Here is a 20,833-nt window from a genome sequence, read left to right as displayed (position 1 = left end):
CGTGGCTGCACCTGGGGATGTGGCTGGATCCTCTGTAGGTCAGGTGGCAGGGTGAAGGCAGGTCATAGATGTATTTGTCTGGAGATCCAGAGCACTTCCTAGCAATGAAAGAGATGGAAGCACAATGTCTGTAGGAAGAGGGAAAGAGACCATCAGCATAGTTTATGTGAATAAACTCATCTGACCACCAATGCTGGCAGCATCCTTTCATACTTTCCTTGGCCATGGCCATGACTTCTGAAGTGGGAGGAGGTAGCGATGCTGGAGTGGCCATCACAGTAAAGCCCCCCATCAGCTCAGAGCCTACTGTCCATGGAATAGGAGCCCAGAGGCCATATCTTTAAGGAGACCATCCACATTGCCATGCTGGACCCCCACCTGGTGTTGAACCTTAAATGAGAAGTCCTGCAATGAGTGAAAGCAATGGATTATGTGGGCAATGGTGTCTTTTGCCTTTTGTCAGTCACAAGGGAAAAGTGTCTGCCTGCCAGGTAGTACTTGAGTTTCTCTATGGCCCACTTGATGGCCAAGGCTTCTCAATCCACAGCAGTGTAGCGTCACTCAGTGTTCCTGTGAAGGGTCAAGTCGGGGTTCCAAAGTGCCAGCGAGCTGGTGAATGTCTGCTTAAGGGCCTGGAATGCCTGCTTGGCTGCCTAGGACCATCAAACCTGGTCTGGCTGTCCCTTCTTCATCAGGTCAGAGAGGAGAGATGCTAGGGGGGAGAATCTGGGGACAAACCTATGATAAATACCCCACCAACCTCAAGAAAGCACATACTTGTTGCTTATTGGCAGGCCACGTGTATCTTGATGGCCTCAGTCTTTTTTCTCTGTGGCTTCAGTAGCTCCTGGCCTATTTGGTAACCCAGGTACTGCACCTCAGTCAGCTTCAGGTAGCACTTGCAAGGGTTCGCTGTCAGTTCTGCCTTCCGGCATGTTCCTAGTACAGCTCCTAGTACTGTAGGTGGTCTGCCCTGGTAGATGAATGGATGATGACATCATCTAGGTAGGCTGCAGTGATCAGGTGGTGTCAATGGAGGAGGACATGCATCAGCCTCTGGAAGGTTGAAAGAGCCCTGTGGAGGCCGAATGGGTGGACCCAGCACTGCCAGTGGTGCTGAACACTGGGCCTAGCATTAAGGGTCAGGGCCATCTGGCAGTAGCCTTTGGTGAGGTCCAAGGTGAGGATGAAGCAGGCCCACATAACATGGTCCACCAGGTCATCTACCTGGGGTAAAAGGTAGCAGTCCATCTCTGAGACGTGCTTGAGCCTATGGAAGTCATTGCTAATCCAGAAACTCCCATCAGGCTTGGGGACTGTGACAGTGGGACTGGACCAGCAGTTGGTGGACTCCTCCAAGATGGCCTGGTGATGGGCCTCTAGGGCTTGGTAGGGTCGTGTTGGATCAGATGGGTCCAGCCTAGTTCTGCAGAGAACATGTCCCTGCACTGGTCCTCAAACTGGTCAACCAACTCCCCGAGCTTCTGCTGCTGACTGAGGGTGAAGTACTCTCTTTTCTGGACCAGGGTATACTGTGGTGGTTCTGTGGGGACAGAGGCAAAGGCTGACAGGACCGGCACAGGTTTTAGCCATTTGTTCACCAGGTTAACATTTTATAATTGGATGTCCTTGTGCTTACCCAACTCTTGCAGGTGATATTTCACTGGGCCTACATGCTCCTGGATGGTGTACGGGCTTTTCCAGTGGGTGGAGAATTTGCAGTTAGTTGGGCAGTAGCAGGAGCATGTGGTCACTTGGCTGGAACTACTGGAGTTGTGCTGCTGAGTGCATACTTGGTTCTGCTTGGTTTGAGCCTCCTGGATATGTTGGCAGATCATCAGGGTGATTTGGTCAATCCAGTCCTGCAATGTCTTGGATGAACTTGATCACCAAGCAGTAGGGGAAGTTGTTCCTCCCATTTCTCTTTGGCCATGTTGAGCAGGTTGCAGGGACACATCCTGAAAAGAATCTTGAAGGGAGTAAAGCTAGTGGAGCCCTGTGGCACCTCACAGAGAGCAAATGGGATGTAGGGGAGGAGCTGGTCCCAGTTCCTTTCATCTGTGTTTACTACCCACTGCAACATCCTCTTCAGGGTTTGGTTGAACCTCTCCACAAGCCCATCTGTTTGGGGCTGGTAGACAGAGGTCCAAATCTGCTTGACCTTCAGTAGCCAACACACATCCATTATTAGCTTTGAAATGAAGGGTGTACCTTGGTTGATCAGGAAGGTACCTTGGGAATGCCAATGCAGGAGAAGAGGAGGACCAATTCTCAGGCAGTGTTGCAGGATGTGGCTTTGTGAAGAGGGAATGCCTTGGGGTATTGGGTGTTGGAGTCCACAATGAAAAGGATGTACTTGTTTCCTTGGGCTGACTTTGGAATTGGATGTACCAGATCCATACCTACCCTTTCTGTGGAGTTGGGGCTGGTTTCTTGGGGCTGGTGTGCTGGCACTGAGGGCACCCCTGGTAGAAGTTGCACACCTCGGCTTTCATACCCAGCTAGTGTTGTGGACTCTCAGGTGTCCTATGAGCAGGTGGGAATGGTCAAGGTGCATCACAATGTTTACCTTGGAAGTGGGGAACCTCCAGGAGATTGCAGGCTTGGCTTTGTTGCTCAGTGCATTACATCACAAGCATTTAGCAGATGCTCTTATTCAGAGCGATGTACAGCAGGGCTCTGACATACACACAGCAGTGGGCAGCCCAGGGAGCTGGATAGGTGCCTTGCTCAAGGACACTTCAGCCATTCCTGCTGGTCCAGGGAATCAAACCAGTGACCTTTTGGTCCCAAAGCTGCTTTTCTAGCCTTCAGGCCATGGCTTCACCCTACAGGAGTCTGCTCCTTATCAGGAAGTAGGTATAGGAAAGGACCTGCCCACTAAGTTGGCCTTCACCCTTGACCAAATGCTTCTGCCTCCCCGCAGTACTTGAGGCTGTCATCCTCCTTTTGCTCATGGCTGGAGAGAGTGCAGTTCAGGGTCTCAACCATATTTGTGGGGGTCTAGGGAGCCCTCGGCCCAACATTCTTCAGGGTGCAGGACCGCAGGAACCAATCCATCATGACCCTCTCTGTGACCTGCATGGCCGGATGCTGCGGAGTCTGGACCCACTGCTTGGTCATCTGCAGCAGGGCATCCATCTAACTCCATAGGGTGAAGTTAGCCCTGAAGGTCTGTTGGTGGAACTCAGCCACCACTTGACTGGGTGAGAGCCTGCAGCAGGCCATGAGCTTCTCCTTCAACAGATTGTAGTCATCTGCAGTCACTGGCAGGAGGGCATAGAAGGCAAACTGGGTCTTACTGGTGAGCAAGGGAGCCATGATTTTGGCCCACTCCTTCTCTGGCCAACCCTCATGGCTGGCAGTCTGCTTGAAAGTGGTGAGAGCCTGCAGCAGGCCATGAGCTTCTCCTTCAACAGATTGTAGTCATCTGCAGTCACTGGCAGGAGGGCATAGAAGGCAAACTGGGTCTTACTGGTGAGCAAGGGAGCCATGATTTTGGCCCACTCCTTCTCTGGCCAACCCTCATGGCTGGCAGTCTGCTTGAATGTATAGAGGTACACTTCAACATCATCATCAGGACTCAGCTTGGGAAGCACCAAGGTCAAGGGTTAGGAAGGTGGGCGGTGGCAGCCCTGACTGTGGCATGCTAGGTGAGCAGATCATGGGTGATCTGCTGCTGCTGCAGGCTGGGCTCCAGAATGTGCTTCAGCATTGGATCCATGAGGTGGGTGGGAATCATGTCTGTGTTCAGTATAGTGCCTTGCAGCTATGACAGGCAGAACAGAGACCTGGGTCCAAGCAGATGGCAGGTTAATGTGCTCCTTTATTGAGTGTCCTGTGAGGAGAGAGGAGATAGTGGAGCGGAAGGAGAAGACATGCAGTACAGGTGCAGAGTGAGTGGTGCTGGTGGCTTCACTCAGGGACATGGTTGGATCCTCTGCAGGTAAGGCAGTGGGGTGCAGGGAGGTTGTGGATGTCTTCAGCTGGAGCTTGAGAGCTCTTCCTCGTGATGGGAGAGTGGAGGGGTCCGGACAGAGGAAATCTTAATGGGGCATTTCGTCATCAGGGTCACTTTCTATATGGAAAGGGAAAGACAGCATCAGTGTATTTATCATGAGTAAACTTGACTAACCTGTGATGCTGGCACTATCCTTTTATACTCTCCTGAATGCTCAAATCAGGTGAGCAGTGGTGCTGCTTAATCCCCTGCAGCTGTGCCTGTTTTCCTTGCTCCATCCCATGGCCATGTGCACTTCAGCTGTCTACAACATCGGTGCTGAAGTGGCACTGTCTCATCAGCACTTGGGAGGAGGTAGTGATGTCAAAGTGGTGCTGTTCCTGTGGGCAGTAATGTGAGGAGCATTAGCCCTTTCGTGCAAGGGGACTGTAGGGCTGTTTTCACAGGAGTCAAATACAGAATTAGGCAATAAGGGATGTATTGCCAGAACTTTGCAATAACCATATGGTTATAATGTCAGGAAGTTAACAGAATGTGAACAAATGATTTACAGTTCTGAGAAACTGAAATCTCTTGGCAGGGAGGGGTACTATCTTGGGCTGTGATGCTTACTTTATATACCATATGTTTGAGATGAAAACTTTGGTAGTAATGTATAGTAATGCAAAAAGAAATATGCAGTCACAGAGAAGAACAACTTTTTTTCATCACACATACACTTAAGCACAGTAAAATTCCTCTCTGCATTTAACCCATCTGAAGCAGTGAACACACACACACACACACACACACACACACACACACACACACACACAGAGCAGTGGGCAGCCATACTACAGTGCCCGGGGAGCAGTTGGGGGTTAGTTGCCTTGCTCAAAGGCACTTCAGCCCAAGGCTGCCCCCATGTTAACCTAACTGCATGTCTTTGAAGGGTGCTGATGTAAAAGAGGATCCAAGATCCACCAAAGCAAAGTTGGAAAGACAGACTTGGTCAGTTATCATATTAATCAGTAGGGATGAGCCTGATGAGATTTGCAACAAGTCATGTGTGAGGAACTAACAGATGATATTTATAGTAGGCCACCAGCAAACAAGATTCAAAAGAGCTTTAAACAGTTAGCATTGTGATTAAGTTTTAAAGAAAAAAAATGGGCACAGCTACAACATGTTTGGCATTAGTGCTACAATCACATGAAGAGAGGATTATGTGACAGCTATAATTGCATTAAGCAGCAGTTACACTAGATCTCTAGATTTTGCATTGTGTATTTTGTCATGGGGTGAAGCAAAATCAGGCAATTATTTGCAGTTCAGGTCGTACATATTTTTGGAGAGAAACTGGTACTTCAGTGAACAGCTTCCTTAGCAGGTTAGCTTGTTTATTGTTTGTCAGTGATAGACATTATTTTGACAGAGCCGAATGATAATAAATACTGTATAGTTGCAAATGGCAGACTCCAGCAGATTCCAGTATTTGCAAACATTGTCCACAGGAGCTAGTTCTTACCAAGTTACCTACAACAAGAAAGAGACCAGAGTATAGTACTTCAGTGACAATCATGCCAAATGCCTGCTAAAATCTGATTGGCTGACAGCAGCCATGTTTTTGAAGCAACTTAATACTAGCATTATTTTGCAGAAATAGGTTTTGCATTAGTCTCTGTACATGTGAACATTTTCTCCATGTTCAGTCTTTCAGAATAAATAAATAAAATTAATTGATTAATTGATTAATTGATTGATTGATTTAAATTAATAAATAACCCAAGACCCCATTCTGGTTTCCTATTGCCCCACACATCCAAGATTGTCAGAATTGTAGGTTTAAAGAACAACTTGGCACAAAGCAAATTGATGAGGTGGATATAAAATTGACTGCTGGAAGATGCAAATTTTTGCTCATTGAATTCACGTGAGCAGGCTTTTTGCAGGGTTCCCATGGGTCATGGAATTTTTGGAATATCACAGAATTTTAAAAAGTGTGTTTGAGACAGGGGAAGGTCAGGGGATTTGATCATGTTTTGGGCCAAGTTATGGAAATATCAGGGATTTGTTTGTAGCATGTTTACATTTTAGTTTCCATTTATCAAAATGCAATATTTTCCATGCTGTAGTTTTCTTTATTGGGTTATTTCACGATGCAGTGAAAACTTTGTTTTTGACTGAAAATATTTGTGAACTAGTAAATAAACTCACAAATTGATGGGTTTAAAAATACTGTGGCTGTTTTTGTCTGTTTAGCACAAAGGTGGCCTGTTTTTTCCCCCATTCATTATACCGGTAGGTCATGGAAATTCAGCTTTTTAGTCAGTGAAAGTCAGGAAAAGCTGCTGCTTTAGTTGAGACATACATGTTATACATCAACTAATGTCAGGTCTTTTCTCCAGCAAACCCTTGGATTGCAGGTTTTTTTTTTTAAGTTTATCAGCGATATGACCAAGGAAAAAACAATGGGCACTTTCCACATACATATGCTACTACAGTTTATTGAGTATGTGAAGAATGGAATCCATTAACTCCAACTATACAGACTATGTCTGAGTTAAACAAGCTAAACATTTTTAATTAGTCTTAAACTCAGTCTGTAAGGCTCCTCATAGTTTCTACAGACTTTATGCGTTTACGTGAATATGTTCACATCTGCTGCAGTATTAAAGCAAAAGAAGAGAATTGTAACTGGGTGGAATCTGATTGGTGATAAGTACCATGATCATCAGTTGAACCCCTTTGGCTGTAATCAGCAAGCACAAATGTTCAAGAAGAATTCAGCAAACTAAAATGATGTGGAAAATAACATCTGTTATTTATTTATAGGGTGTGCTTCTTCATGCATTTCAACCAATTTTAAATGTTTTCAAACAGTTCTTTCTCTCCAGAAGTGTACTTCTCATTCTTGATTTGCAAGGCAGCAAATCTATCTGCTACTGTCACCTTGGTATTAATACTATCTCCATCATTTCACACACCATGAACAAGGTACATCCTGTGCAGACAGTATAAGCATTTTAACTATGTACAGTGCTCAACGTAAATGAGTACACCCCCTTTGAAAAGTAACATTTTAAACAATATCTCAATGAATACAAACAATTTCCAAAATGTTGACAAGACAAAGTTTAATATAACATCTGTTTAACTTATAACGTGAAAGTAAGGTTAATAATATAACTTCGATTACACATTTTTCAGTTTTACTCAAATTAGGGTGGTGCAAAAATGAGTACACCCCACAACAAAAACTACTACATCTAGTACTTTGTATGGCCTCCATGGTTTTTAATGACAGCACCAAGTCTTCTAGGCATGGGATGAACAAGTTGGCGATATTTTGCATAATCAATCTTTTTCCATTCTTCAGCAATGACCTCTTTTAGTGACTGGATGCTGGATGGAGAGTGACGCTCAACTTGTCTCTTCAGAATTCTCCGTAGGTGTTTGATTGGGTTCAGATCAGGAGACATACTTGGCCACTGAATCACTTTCACCCTGTTCTTCTTCAGAAATCCAACAGTGGCCTTAGATGTGTGTTTAGGATCATTATCATATTGGAAAAGTGCACGACGGCCAAGGGCATGGAGTGATGGTAGGATCTTCTCTTTCAGGATGCCATCAATGAAATGCAGCTCCCCGACACCAGCAGCACTCATGCAGCCCCACATAAGGACACTGCCACCACCATGTTTCACTGTAGGCACCATGCATTTTTCTTTGTATTCCTCACCTTTGCGACACCATACAGTTTTGAAGCCATCAGTTCCAAAAACATTTATCATGGTCTCATCACTCCAGAGTATAGAGTCCCAGTAGTCTTCATCTTTGTCAGCATGGGCCCTGGCACACTCTAGGCAGGCTTTTTTGTGCCTGGGCTTTAGGAGAGGCTTCTTTCCTGGACGGCATCCATGCATGCCATTCCTCTGCAGTGTACACCGTATTGTGTCACGGGAAATAATCACCCCAGTTTGGCTTTCTACTTCTTTAGATAACTGCAGTGAACTTGCATGCCAATTTTCTTCAACCCTTCTCATCAGAACATGCTCCTGTTGAGGTGTTAACTTCTCTGGACGACCTGGACGTCTCTGTGAGATGGTTGCAGTTCCATCTTTCTTAAATTTTTATACCACTTTTGCTACAGTATTCTGACTAATATGTAAAGCTTTGCTGATCTTCTTGTAGCCTTCACCTTTGTGGTGTAGAGAAATGATTTTCTTTGGGGAATTCTGAAGAGACAAGTTGAGCATCACTCTCCATCCAGCATCCAGTCACTAAAAGAGGTCATTGTTGAAGAAGGGAAAAAGATTGATATTGCAAAATGTCGCCAACTTGTTCATTCCATGCCTAGAAGTCTTGGTGCTGTCATTAAAAATCATGGAGGCCATATAAAGTACTAGATGTAGTAGTTTTTGTTGTGGGGTGTACTCATTTTTGCACCACCCTAATTTGAAGTAAAACTGAAAAATGTGTAATCTAAGTTATATTATTAACCTTACTTTCATGTTATAAGTTAAACAGATGTTATATTAAACTTTGTCTTGTCAACATTTTGGAAATTGTTTGTGTTCATTGAGATATTGTTTAAAATATTACTTTTCAAAGAGGGTGTACTCATTTACACTGAACACTGTATATAGAATATGCAGTATATTTTATCTCGCTAGATTTTGTTTGATTTTTTTTTTTTTGAAGAGGAGAGTCATGGTCTTGGTGGCATGGTGGTGTAGTGGTTAGCACTGTTGCCTCACAGCAAGAAGGTTCTGGGTTCAAGCCCAGTGGCCGATGGGGGCTTTTCTGTGTGGAGTTTGTATGTTCTCCCTGTGTCTATGTGGGTTTCCTCTGGGTGCTCCGGTTTCCCCCACAGTCTAAAGACATACGGGTTAGGCTAACTGGTTGCTCTAAATTGACTGCAGATGTGAATGGTTGTTTGTCTCTATGTGTCAGCTCTGCAGTTATTTGGTGACTTGTCTAGGGTGTACCCCGCCTCTCGCCCATAGTCAGCTGGGACAGGCTCCAGCTTGCCCGTGACCCTGCACAGGATAAGCGGTTATGGATAATGGATGGAGTCATGGCCTCGTCTTGTCTCACTTGTGTGGGTGACTAAATACGTCAAAAACTGACTGTAATTTCATATATAAGCACTTAATATTCTTTTAACACTTTACTACTCATTACATTTGTAGTTGCAAACTAAAACTGTACCATTGATTCATGGTGCTCAATAAGTGCTTCTGCTACTATCTTAAAGGGCTGATGACACGAACATGACTCTATGCAATTTCTTAAACTATACAACACGGCAAACATGTTAGATTTCTGTTATAATTACGTGAAAAGAAGCTGTTGTTACACGAATATCCAACTTTTAATTGCACAGCCCAAGAAAACTGGGTCCGCGGCTCGCGGCCATGTTGTGACGTCAGCGGAAGAACACGCTGCGGTTCACTGGCTGTCTACTCAATGGAAATGGCGCATGAAAATGCAGGTGAACTCTCTAGCTCTTCCTCTTCTGGGAGTCTAGAATTGTGTTGTGAGTGGGATAGATCGGAAGAATCAAGTGATGACGAACACGGGTGCATCCAACCGTACAGGTTTGAACCTGTTACTGTGCAATCTGAGAGTGACTCCGACTCCGAGATGGACAGCGGACAGGCAGACAGCCCAGCATTGAACACCACAAGGTTGGATAACAAGGATTGGTAGGTCAACCCGTATTTGTTCAAAATGTTACGAAATCAATATTTTAATATTGTGTATTGTTGTCTTGCATGTGTAAACACTGCTTATATAATGTAAGCCGTATGCTACACTGAATACATAGTTCCTAATGGAGCATGCAAACGGCTAACATAATAAGCTTACAACTATGCCTGATCCGTGATACATTTAGGATAATATTGGCAGGCACGTCTTCTAGTTTATGGCTTCTTAGTTTTATCCTTGAATGAAGCAAAATATTTGATAACCTCCATCAGCGTAAGCAAATGACAATCTGTAGCCTACTTGTCTGGCTAAGTTAGCTTTCCCTCAGTGTTTGCTTTGAGAAACAAGCTTTCACAAGCAAATACATGACTGATATCATGCCGACTTTATGATTACATTTATGATTATCATGAATGTGTACTCTATGATGTGTACTCTATGAGCGCTCTGGAGCGAGTCACTTCCAAGATGGCTGCGCAGACCGCAGTGTTACTATTTTTAGCATCATGTCGGAGCACTCTATAGCTCTACGTACCTTTATCTTATGTCGTTTCTCAACACATGTTCTGACAGGAGGACTGTCTTTGGAGGAGTCGCCTTGTCCCAGGTGACTGCTGGATCCGGCATAGCTACTAGTAGACCCCCTCCGGAATACTGTAGGCACTGCTGATGGTAGCAGCACACGTTTGTGCTGAACTGAACACCCAAGAGATTCCTTTAAGCTGGGAAGGGTGTCAAAACAATCCAAATCGAAGTGTTCAGAGCACAGGACGGATGTTGGTGAGGGCTCCCACTTGTCACGAGTGCGCCTGACTTGCTTCACCCACTTCGCATGCAGCTCGGGGTCTCTGGGAAACTTGAATAAACTTACCCCATCCTTGTGGGTTTTGGAGCAAAAGCCGGCAACACAACGCGAAGGCATAATAACTATATATATATATATAATAAAAATACTAATAATGATAAACTGAACACCTGTCGCATCAACAACAAACTGGTAAGTTAGGAGGAAGATTCTTTCGCTGACGTCATATAGCGCCTCCTCCTCTTTCGTCTCCTGGGTGCTGCAGCCCCGTCAAATTTGCCCAAATAGCCGCGTGTTTTTTATCATAACTTGTAAAATAGGCGCCTTCGTGAATTAATATATGGATCATCGGGAATTACTTTTTATGTTATAAAACATTGTGAAAGATGTCAAAAACGTGTCATCAGCACTTTAAGCTCAAGCTAGTAGATGTCAATAATAACTGATCTAAAAGGTAAATTTGGGGGAAAAAATGCTGTTGAATGTGATCCAGGTCATAAGAATTAACATTCAAATGCTTTTAGTACAAGTGTTTCAGTGTGTGCTTTTTAAAGGGTTAAGGAACAGCAACCTTACATACAGGCCTTGAGATTTAGACTAGTATGAAGTAATTACTAGTAGATAATCTCCATCAGCAATAGATGCTCATTCTAACAACCCAGTTTGGTTTTGATCTCACCTAGTCCTCACTCTGCCTTTCAGCACCTTTCTGAGAACATAATCAGTGTCCTTGGTCAGCATCCTATTCCGATTAGTGTAATTACTCTCACTATCATCTGGGTCATTTCTTTCACCAATGACCACTCCCATTTAATTTTACATTTGCTTCAATATTGTGGCCTGTAGCAATTAGCCATGCACTAGCACTCTCCATCAATCACATTAGATGGGCAGGCTCATCTGGGCAGCCCATCTGTCAAACTGGTGATGCTGTGTGAGAAGTATCAGAAGAGTAAAGGAATCAGCCTGGTGTCAAGATATACACATGGTCATACTTAGTGCGTGCTCCTATACACATTACCATGCACACTTTACTTTCAACTCTGAAAGTATTTCACTTTTAAACAGCCTTAAATCTATCCGTCCATCCATTATCCATCCATCTATCCATTATCTGTAACCGCTTATCCTGTGCAGGGTTGCAGGCAAGCTGGAGCCTATCCCAGCTGACTATGGGTGAGAGGTGGGGTACACCCTGGACAAGTTGCCAAATCATCACAGGACTGACACTTAGAGAGAAACAACAATTCACACTCACATCTACAGTCAATTTAGAGCTACCGGTTAACCTAACCTGCATGCCTTTGGACTGTAGGGAAACCAGAGCACCCAGATGAAGCCCACACAGACACGGGGAGAACATTCAAACTCCACACAGAAAGGTCCCCATTGTCCACTGGGCTCAAACTCAGAACCTTCTTGCTGTGAGGCAAAAGTGCTAACCACTACACCACTGTGCCTCCTGCCTTAAATCTAAATATTTATTTATTTATTTATTTATTTATTTTTAAAGCCTGAGATCTCTATTTTACACAAGTATTCAGACCTTTTGAATAAAACTAGCAAGATTCTTCATAGACCTAGCCACCCAGGCAAACTGAGAAAAGAATGGAAAATGGCATTAGTTAGAGAGGTGATCAAGAACTACAAGGTAGATCTGGGAGGTCTAGAAGATCCAGTCTAGAAATGGGAAAACTTGCCAGATAAAGAACAATAACAGCAGCAAACCACCAATCAGACATTTATGGTATGGTCGTCAAGCAAAAACTACACATTAGTAAAAGGCATGTGTTTGAAATGAGATTGGTTTATTTGATCTGTACATAAAGCATTACACCTGAAGGAAATCAGTAACATCTCATCACCTGGATAATTCCATCCCTACAGTGAGGCTTGGTAACAGAATAAACCTGTGGTGATGTTTTTCAGCAGCAGAGATAGCAGACAGGAAGGCTTGCCAAAATATAGTCATATCCCTGTGGAAAACCTACTGTACTCTAGATCACATAGGATCTCAGATTATGGCAAAAAGTAACTTTCCAACACATCAATGACTTCAAGTCTCAAAGTGTGAAAGCAGAGCCTGGACTTGAATCCAAATGGAAATCTCTCGTGAGACATGAAATGGTGCATAAGCAACCATCCTTATCCATCCTGACAGGTCCTAATAGGTTTTGACTTATCATAGGTTGCAGCATCATGCACAATGGCACTGAGTATACATCAGGAAATGGATGTTCTGTGCAATTGCATACTTAAGATCATTGTCCTGTTGGAAGATAAAACACAGAGAACTATTTTTCCATGTTTGCAGAGTGTTCAAATTGTATTTTACATGACTTCTTTTCTTCTCAACATAAATCCCAACTTTGTCATGTGTCCAAACTACACAATATGGCCAAAGGGATTTAGACACCTGAATATCACAGCCATATGTAGGCCTCCTTCAGACTCTTTCCATAATGTCAGAAGCACAGAATTGTCTAGAATATCTCTGTATGTTGTAGCATTAAGATTTTCCTTCACTGGAACTATGGGGCCTAGCCAAAACCTGTACCAGCATGACAGTGTCTCAATGTACAAATTGGGGGTCATGAAGACATGGTTTGCAAAGGTGTGTGGAAGATCTCAAGTGGCCAGCACAGAGTGCTGACCTCAACCCCGCTGAACACCTTTGGGAAAAATTGGAATGCTGACTACTGCAAGTGCCAGGTCTGACTAATGCTCTGGTGGCTGAATGGGCACAAATCCCTGCACCTACATTCCAGTGTCTAATGCAAACACTTGTCAGATGAGTGAAGGTTATTATAACAGCAAAGAGGTGACTAAATCTGTTTTGGGATGTTCCACAACAGTGGCGGCTGGTAGTCTTTCAAACAGGGGAGGCTGGTCGGTTACGATATTTCCAGATTTTAAAAGAAAAAAACATCAATTTTGCCCATACTCTTGCCTCTGATCTGGCTGATTGTTGGCAGGGTCACAAACTGTGAAATAATAAGTTCTTTTGGCCCATTAGCCTACTGTCCAATATACATGATGGTGGTGTTGGGGGGGGGGGTATATTTTAACATTTTATATTTTAAAATTGTGGCATGTTGTTTAAAAATTGATCATTATTGAAAGCAGCTCTTTGTCAGGAACCTCAGCAGTAGAGCTGGGTGCCACACATTTCATTCAATGACACTTTCCCTATATTTTACTTATTTGAGAAATGTTTTATTGACAATTTTGATAACCCTTCACTTTTAATCCAGGTCTGTAGTGTGAAATGTTCTCGGCTGTGTTTTTGTTTAAAAATGTTTTCCAAATTGTAGCTATGTTTAATTCATTCATTCATTCATTCATTCATTATCTCTAGCCGCTTTATCCTTCTACAGGGTCGCAGGCAAGCTGGAGCCTATCCCAGCTGACTACGGGCGAAAGGCGGGGTACACCCTGGACAAGTCGCCAGGTCATCACAGGGCTGACACATAGACACAGACAACCATTCACACTCACATTCACACCTACGGTCAATTTAGAGTCACCAGTTAACCTAACCTGCATGTCTTTGGACTGTGGGGGAAACCGGAGCACCCGGAGGAAACCCACGCGGACACGGGGAGAACATGCAAACTCCACACAGAAAGGCCCTCGCCGGACCCAGGGTTCGAACCCAGGACCTTCTTGCTGTGAGGCGACAGCGCTAACCACTACACCACCGTGCCGCCTGTTTAATTCATATCCAGAAAAATATATATTCCAATATAATATACTCAGCATAAACATTTTAAATAGATTCTATATTTTTGGTCCATCCATGACATATTACTAAAGTAGCCTATTTACTGTTGTTGATGTGGGTCACTTGCTGTTAGCCAATTCACTTTCTCGTACCAGGAGAGCTGAAAGGAACGAGTATTATTCCCTACCTTTTTCACCAAGTCAGTTTGAGGCGTTGGTCTACCCTGCTCTTTAATTTTAATTTTTTCCTCGAAAGGAAGACTGGCAAATGGCTTTGCCAAAATTAAATCAGCAATGCTTGGCATCCGTGCGCAGCTTTCTTGCTAGCTGACTAGCCCCCTCAAGTTCAAGTTCAGTCACTCAAATAAACGAAATTTCTGGAACTAAGATAGCAAACTTGACAACACTATATTTACAATGAAAATATATACAAACTAAAAAAGCTGGTAGAAACCGTATGTAATGAATGAAATCGAAATGTAAGCTGAGCTCTTACAATACACCACAGCACTTGCGAATCTGCATGGGACTGAACTGAGATTCACCGCTGCCTGTCTATAGTTGAAACGAGCTGTCAATCAAAGAAAATATCCGGCCGCTTTCACCAATCACTAGTCTCCTCGCGGAACCTGCCATGTCCCTCCCATGTGAGGCTCGGAGTCCGTAGGCGGGCGTTTTCGCAGTATTTGTCCAATAACCGTCTTGCATTTTGAGATTGAAAAGCGCATCGCTCCCAAATGCCATTGAAGTCCACTGAGGCTGGGAGTCCGTGGGAGTCCGTAGGCGGGCATTTTCGCAGTATTTGTCCAATAATCGTCTTGCATTTTGAGATTGAAAAGCGCAGAGCTCCCAAATGCCATTGAAGTGCACTGAGGCTGTGCTGCATCGCGCTGTCATGAGGGGGAGAAACTCACGTGCACATTAAAGTTATAAGGGCATTTTTAGAGGAGGCTGAGCCTCCCTCGTTGTCTTAGAGCAATCGCCCATGTTCCACAAGCACATATGTGTGATTGGTCAGGTGCCCACATACTTTTGGTCATATAGTGTAGCCCTGGGGAGCGCAGGAGTTCAGTGTGGTTGGTAAACACATTCACACCTACAGTGTGGTTGGGGAAGGTGATGTTGGTAAACCTGTTGGACTGGGGTCTCCCAGTCAAAATGTTCAGGATCCAGTTGAGGGGAGGTTTTGAAACTCAGCATGCTCAGCTTTCCTATAATTTGATGTACTGAACTAAAGTCTATGGGTGGCACGGTGATACAGTGGTTAGCACTGTTGTCTCACTGCAAGAAGGTTCCGGGTTCGAACCTCATGGCCGATGGGGGCCTTTCTGTGTGGAGTTTACATGTTCTCCTCATGTCTGCATGGGTCTCCTCTGGGTGCTCCGGTTTCCTCCGCAGTTCAAACACATGCAGGTTCGGTAAAATACCCAACCACTGGGGTTGCACAAGTCAGCGCATACTTAGTGCCGGTCCCAAGCCTGGATAGATTGGGGAGGGTTGTGTCAGGAAGAGCATCTGGTGTAAAACCTATGCCAAATCAAATGTGGAACAGATCCACTGTGACAACCCCTAATGGGAGCAGCCGAAAGAAGAAGAAGACTAATTAAAGTCTATGAACAAAATACACACACAATTGTGCTTTTTTTATGCAGGTGGGTCAGTGATAGGTGAATACAGAGGATAACGTGTCCTCTCTTGACTGGTCATAAGGTGGGAAGCTGCTCTTTTTGTGTTTCATGACTCATAGAAATTCATGATTACTGGCTACAGGCCAGTAGGCATTTAGGTGGGACACATGATTTCTTTGGCACATGGAAAATAGTAGTCATCTGTCACACAGGGACAACATCCTGGCTCAGAGAAATATTGAAGATGTCTGTTAGGACAGCTTCAAGCTGATCAGCACATCCTATGAGCACCTGACCAGGCAGATGAAAGGATTGTGTATTGTAAGGGCTGGCAGCTTTTCACAGGTTCCATCCATCCATTATCTGTAGCTGCTTATCCTGTGCAGGGTTGCAGGCAAGCTGGAGCCTATCCCAGCTGACTATGGGCGAGAGGCAGAGTACACCCTGGACAAGTCACCAGGTCATCGCAGGGTGCTTTTCACAGGTTAACTCCTGAAATCTAGTCCAGCCAGTGAAGCTCAAAATGTCCTTGCACATTCATCACTTGTCTAAGTCCAAAGACATGCAATTAGGTTAATGTGGGGTGGCCTTGGGCTGAAGTGCCTTTGAGCAAGGCACTCTAGTGTGGCTGCCCACTGCTCTGGGTGTGTGTGCGCATGTGTTCACTGCTTCAGATGGGTTAAATGCAGAGGATGAATTTCACTGTGCTTGAAGTGTGCATGTGACAAATAAAGGTTTCTTCTTCTTCTTCTTGTCTTTGTTGTCCACAAAATGTCTTTGGATACTTTGTGTAATTTTTAGTTGTTTAATTTTGGTCGGGCATCACCCAAACTGCTAATCACATCCTCAGTTTTTCTTTGACTAATCAGACACAAGGTAGGCCACCACTCTTCCCAGACCAGTTGGGGGTTAGGTGCCTTGCTCAAGGGTACTTCAGCCAGTCCTGCTAATCCAGTTAATCGAATCAGTGACCTTTTGGTTCCAAAGCTGCTTCTCTAACCATTAGGCCATGGCTTCCCCACCCATGTCTTCCCCACTTTGTGCATCATTGCACTTTATTCTCTGATAGCCTGGAATAGTCTGGCCATGTGGAAGACTGATTTGTTGTCTGACCTAAAGGCAGTGTCTTGGGTCTTCTACAGTGCGCACACTTCTGCAGTGACCTACGGCTTCAGCTTACTGTGTGAGGTGATGGTCTTGAAAGTAAGAATATGCTCACAACAGTCCTGAAATGTTGAGATGGCCCCTCAGACCAGGTTCCTTGCTTGTTCATCACCCAACCCTTTGCCTGCTACCAGTTGTTACCCCTGCCTTTTTTTTGATTTCCTGTGTTTTAGTTCAGTAAACTGAGATCTACTCTTGCATCCACTGATTGTGAGACTATATGACAGAAGATGCCAAAAAAGTGAATGTCACGGGTTACAGTGAGATTGTCAAGCTGTCACCATTAAAAGGTGTATTGTTGGAGAGCAACAACAGGGATTCACTGCTGTCCATGTCACATTAGGGCAACTTGACTCTAACAACTAGCGTTTTCCCCTGTACTTCCTCCCATTATGGTGTCTCACAGCTGTCCTACTATTGCTCACCTCAATAGGTATGATGAAATCCCTTCTAAATTTCTGGGATTTCTGGTGCAATGTTTGTTACAATATATAGTAAATACATTTTTCTTATAAGCCAGTGTCAGACAATACCAAGATACCACAACTTGCTTTAGTTTGGGCTACTGGCAGTTGGTCTAACAGGGAGAGCTTACATAATTATAGCATCATTTTGCTGAACTTTTCCTTAACATTTTCACTCATCCCTTTGATGGAACAGAGGCTGGTAAATGATTGATAATATCAAAACAATGGCAACATACTACAGTAGAGTATGTTGCAGTAGAGAACATCAGTGTTCTTTTTGGAGAGCAGTGGCTTTCTCCTTGCAACCCTGCCATGCACACCATTGTTGTTCAGTGTTCTCCTGATGGTGGACTCATGAACATTAACATTAGCCAATGTGAGAGGCGCCTTCAGGTGCTTAGAAGTTACCCTGGGGTCCTTTGTGACCTTGCCGACTATTACACACCTTGCTCTTGGATTGATCTCTATTGGTTGACCACTCCTGGGGAGGGTAACAATGGTCTTGAATTTCTTCCATTTGTATACAATCTGTCTGACTGTGGATTGGGGGAGTCCAAACTCTTTTTAGAGATAGTTTTGTAACCTTTTCCAGCCTGATGAGCATCAACAACGCTTTTTCTGAGGTCCTCAGAAATCTCCTTTGTTCATGCCGTGATACACTTCCACAAACATGTGTTGTGAAGATCAGACTTTGATATATCCCTGTTCTTTAAATAAAACAGGGTGCCAACTCACACCTGATTGTCATCCCATTGATTGAAAGCACCTGACTCTAATTCCACCTTCAAATTAGCTGCTAATCCTAGAGGTTCACATCCTTTTGCCACTCACAGATATGTAATATTGGATCATTTTCCTCAATAAATAAATGACCAAGTATAATATTTTTGTCTCATTTATTTAACTGGGTTCTCTTTATCTACTTCTAGGACATGTGTGAAAATCTGATGATGGTTTTAGGTCATATTTATGCAGAAATATAGAAACTTCTAATGGGTTCACAAACTTTCAAGCACCACTGTATCTCTGACTCCATGTAGCTCTGACCTGGATGCATTATCAGAACAACATGCCTGGGCTTCATGAACTAGTGCAAACCATTCGAGGTTATTACATAATTTCAAATAAAAAATTTTCCTCATTTTGAGTTTAATTATTTCTCTTGCTGTGTTCAAAACATCCACCCACCCACTATATAGTCCACGATGTAGTGAACCATCCATTTTATAGTGCTGTTCAAAATCTTAACTGTAAATTTTATTCACTACATAGTGCGCTACAAACTCATCATGAGGCACACCAAAAAGTAGTGTGCAGAAGCTTTACCCTACATTGGTCGACTTAGACCCTCATGTACCGTGGAGTGTCAGGTGAGTTGTAGAGTTTTATTACAAGTTTTTTAAAAAGTTTTATTTTTATGCCAATTTGTTGTGAAGAGACGTGTCAAATACAATGTGTACTTATCCAAAAATAGCAAGGTTGGTGAATATATTCAGGCATTTGTTTGCATACAGAGATAATAATTACAAAGTTCTGGCACATAATTATGTTGCTGCATAACATCTCCCCAAATGTCCAAAATGTATCAACAGCTAGTGAGTGTAATATGTAGTGAACACTGTACAGTGGGTTAGTGGACAAGTGGACAATATGAACACAGCATCATTACTTTAAGACATGTTTTGTTTGAAATAAGGATCAGGCTAGAAACTTGTCCTACCTTTATTTTTGAATAAAGATTTACAAAAGTTGGGATGGTATGGAAAATGCAAATAAAAAAAAGCAGTAATTTCTAAATTTACTTTGACTTGTATTTCATTACAGACAGTATGACCCCAAGATATTTCATGTTTTGTCTGTTTAACTTCATTTCATTTGTTAATATACAGTTGGGCAAAAAAGTATTTAGTCAGTCACCAATTGTGCAAGTTCTCCCACTTAAAAAGATGAGAGAGGCCTGTAATTTTCATCATAGGTATACCTCAACTATGAGAGACAAAATGAGAAAAAAAATCCAGAAAATCACATTGTCTGATTTTTAAAGAATTTATTTGCAAATTAGGCGGCACGGTGGTGTAGTGGTTAGCGCTGTCGCCTCACAGCAAGAAGGTCCGGGTTCGAGCCCCGTGGCCGGCGAGGACCTTTCTGTGTGGAGTTTGCACGTTCTCCCCGTGTGCGCGTGGGTTTCCTCCGGGTGCTCCGGTTTCCCCCACAGTCCAAAGACATGCAGGTTAGGTTAACTGGTGACTCTAAATTGACCGTAGGTGTGAATGGTTGTCTGTGTCTATGTGTCAGCCCTGTGATGACCTGGCAACTTGTCCAGGGTGTACCCCGCCTTTCGCCCGTAGTCAGCTGGGATAGGCTCCAGCTTGCCTGTGACCCTGTAGAACAGGATAAAGCGGCTAGAGATAATGAGATGAGATTTGCAAATTATGGTGGAAAATAAGTATTTGGTCAATAACAAAAGTTCATTTCAATACTTTGTTATATACCCTTTGTTGGCAATGACAGAGGTCAAACGTTTTCTGTAAGTCTTCACAAGGTTTTCACACACTGTTGCTGGTATTTTGGCCCATTCCTCCATGCAGATCTCCTCTAGAGCAGTGATGTTTTGGGGCTGTCGCTGGGCAACAGGGACTTTCAACTCCCTCCAAAGATTTTCTATGGGGTTGAGATCTGGAGACTGGCTAGGCCACTCCAGGACCTTGAAATGCTTCTTACGAAGCCACTCCTTCGTTGCCCGGGCAGTGTGTTTGGGATCATTGTCATGCTGAAAGACCCAGCCACGTTTCATCTTCAATGCCCTTGCTGATGGAAGGAGGTTTTCACTCAAAATCTCACGATACATGGCCCCATTCATTCTTTCCTTTACACAGATCAGTCGTCCTGGTCCCTTTGCAGAAAAACAGCCCAAAGCATGATGTTTCCACCCCCATGCTTCACAGTAGGTATGATGTTCTATGGATGCAACTCAGCATTCTTTCTCCTCCAAACACGACAAGTTGAGTTTTTACCAAAAAGTTCTATTTTGGTTTCATCTGACCATATGACATTCTCCCAATCCTCTTCTGGATCATCCAAATGCTCTCTAGCAAACTTCAGACAGGCCTGGACATGTACTGGCTTAAGTAAGGGGACACGTCTGGCACTGCAGGATTTGAGTCCCTGGCGGCGTAGTGTGTTACTGATGGTAGCCTTTGTTACTTTGGTCCCAGCTCTCTGCAGGTTATTCATTAGGTCCCCCCGTGTGTTTCTGGGATTTTTGCTCACTGTTCTTGTGATCATTTTGACTCCACGGGGTGAGATCTTGTGTGGAGCCCCAGATCGAGGGAGATTATCAGTGGTTTTGTACGTCTTCCATTTTCTAATAATTGCTCCCACAGTTGATTTC

The 20,833-nt window shown here is 43.8% G+C and overlaps 1 protein-coding gene across 2 annotated transcripts in view; it reads left to right on the top strand.

Moving 5' to 3' along the window:
* Positions 1 to 20,833, top strand: part of LOC132869647 (thyrotropin-releasing hormone-degrading ectoenzyme-like) — a 520,051-nt gene that overhangs the window by 32,081 nt on the left and 467,137 nt on the right. The window lies entirely within an intron of this gene.

The sequence above is a fragment of the Neoarius graeffei genome, chromosome 21 (assembly GCF_027579695.1).
Source record: "Neoarius graeffei isolate fNeoGra1 chromosome 21, fNeoGra1.pri, whole genome shotgun sequence".
NCBI lineage: Eukaryota > Metazoa > Chordata > Actinopteri > Siluriformes > Ariidae > Neoarius > Neoarius graeffei.
Note: the sequence above shows the minus strand (reverse complement) of the source record. Positions and strands in the feature narration are given on the sequence as shown.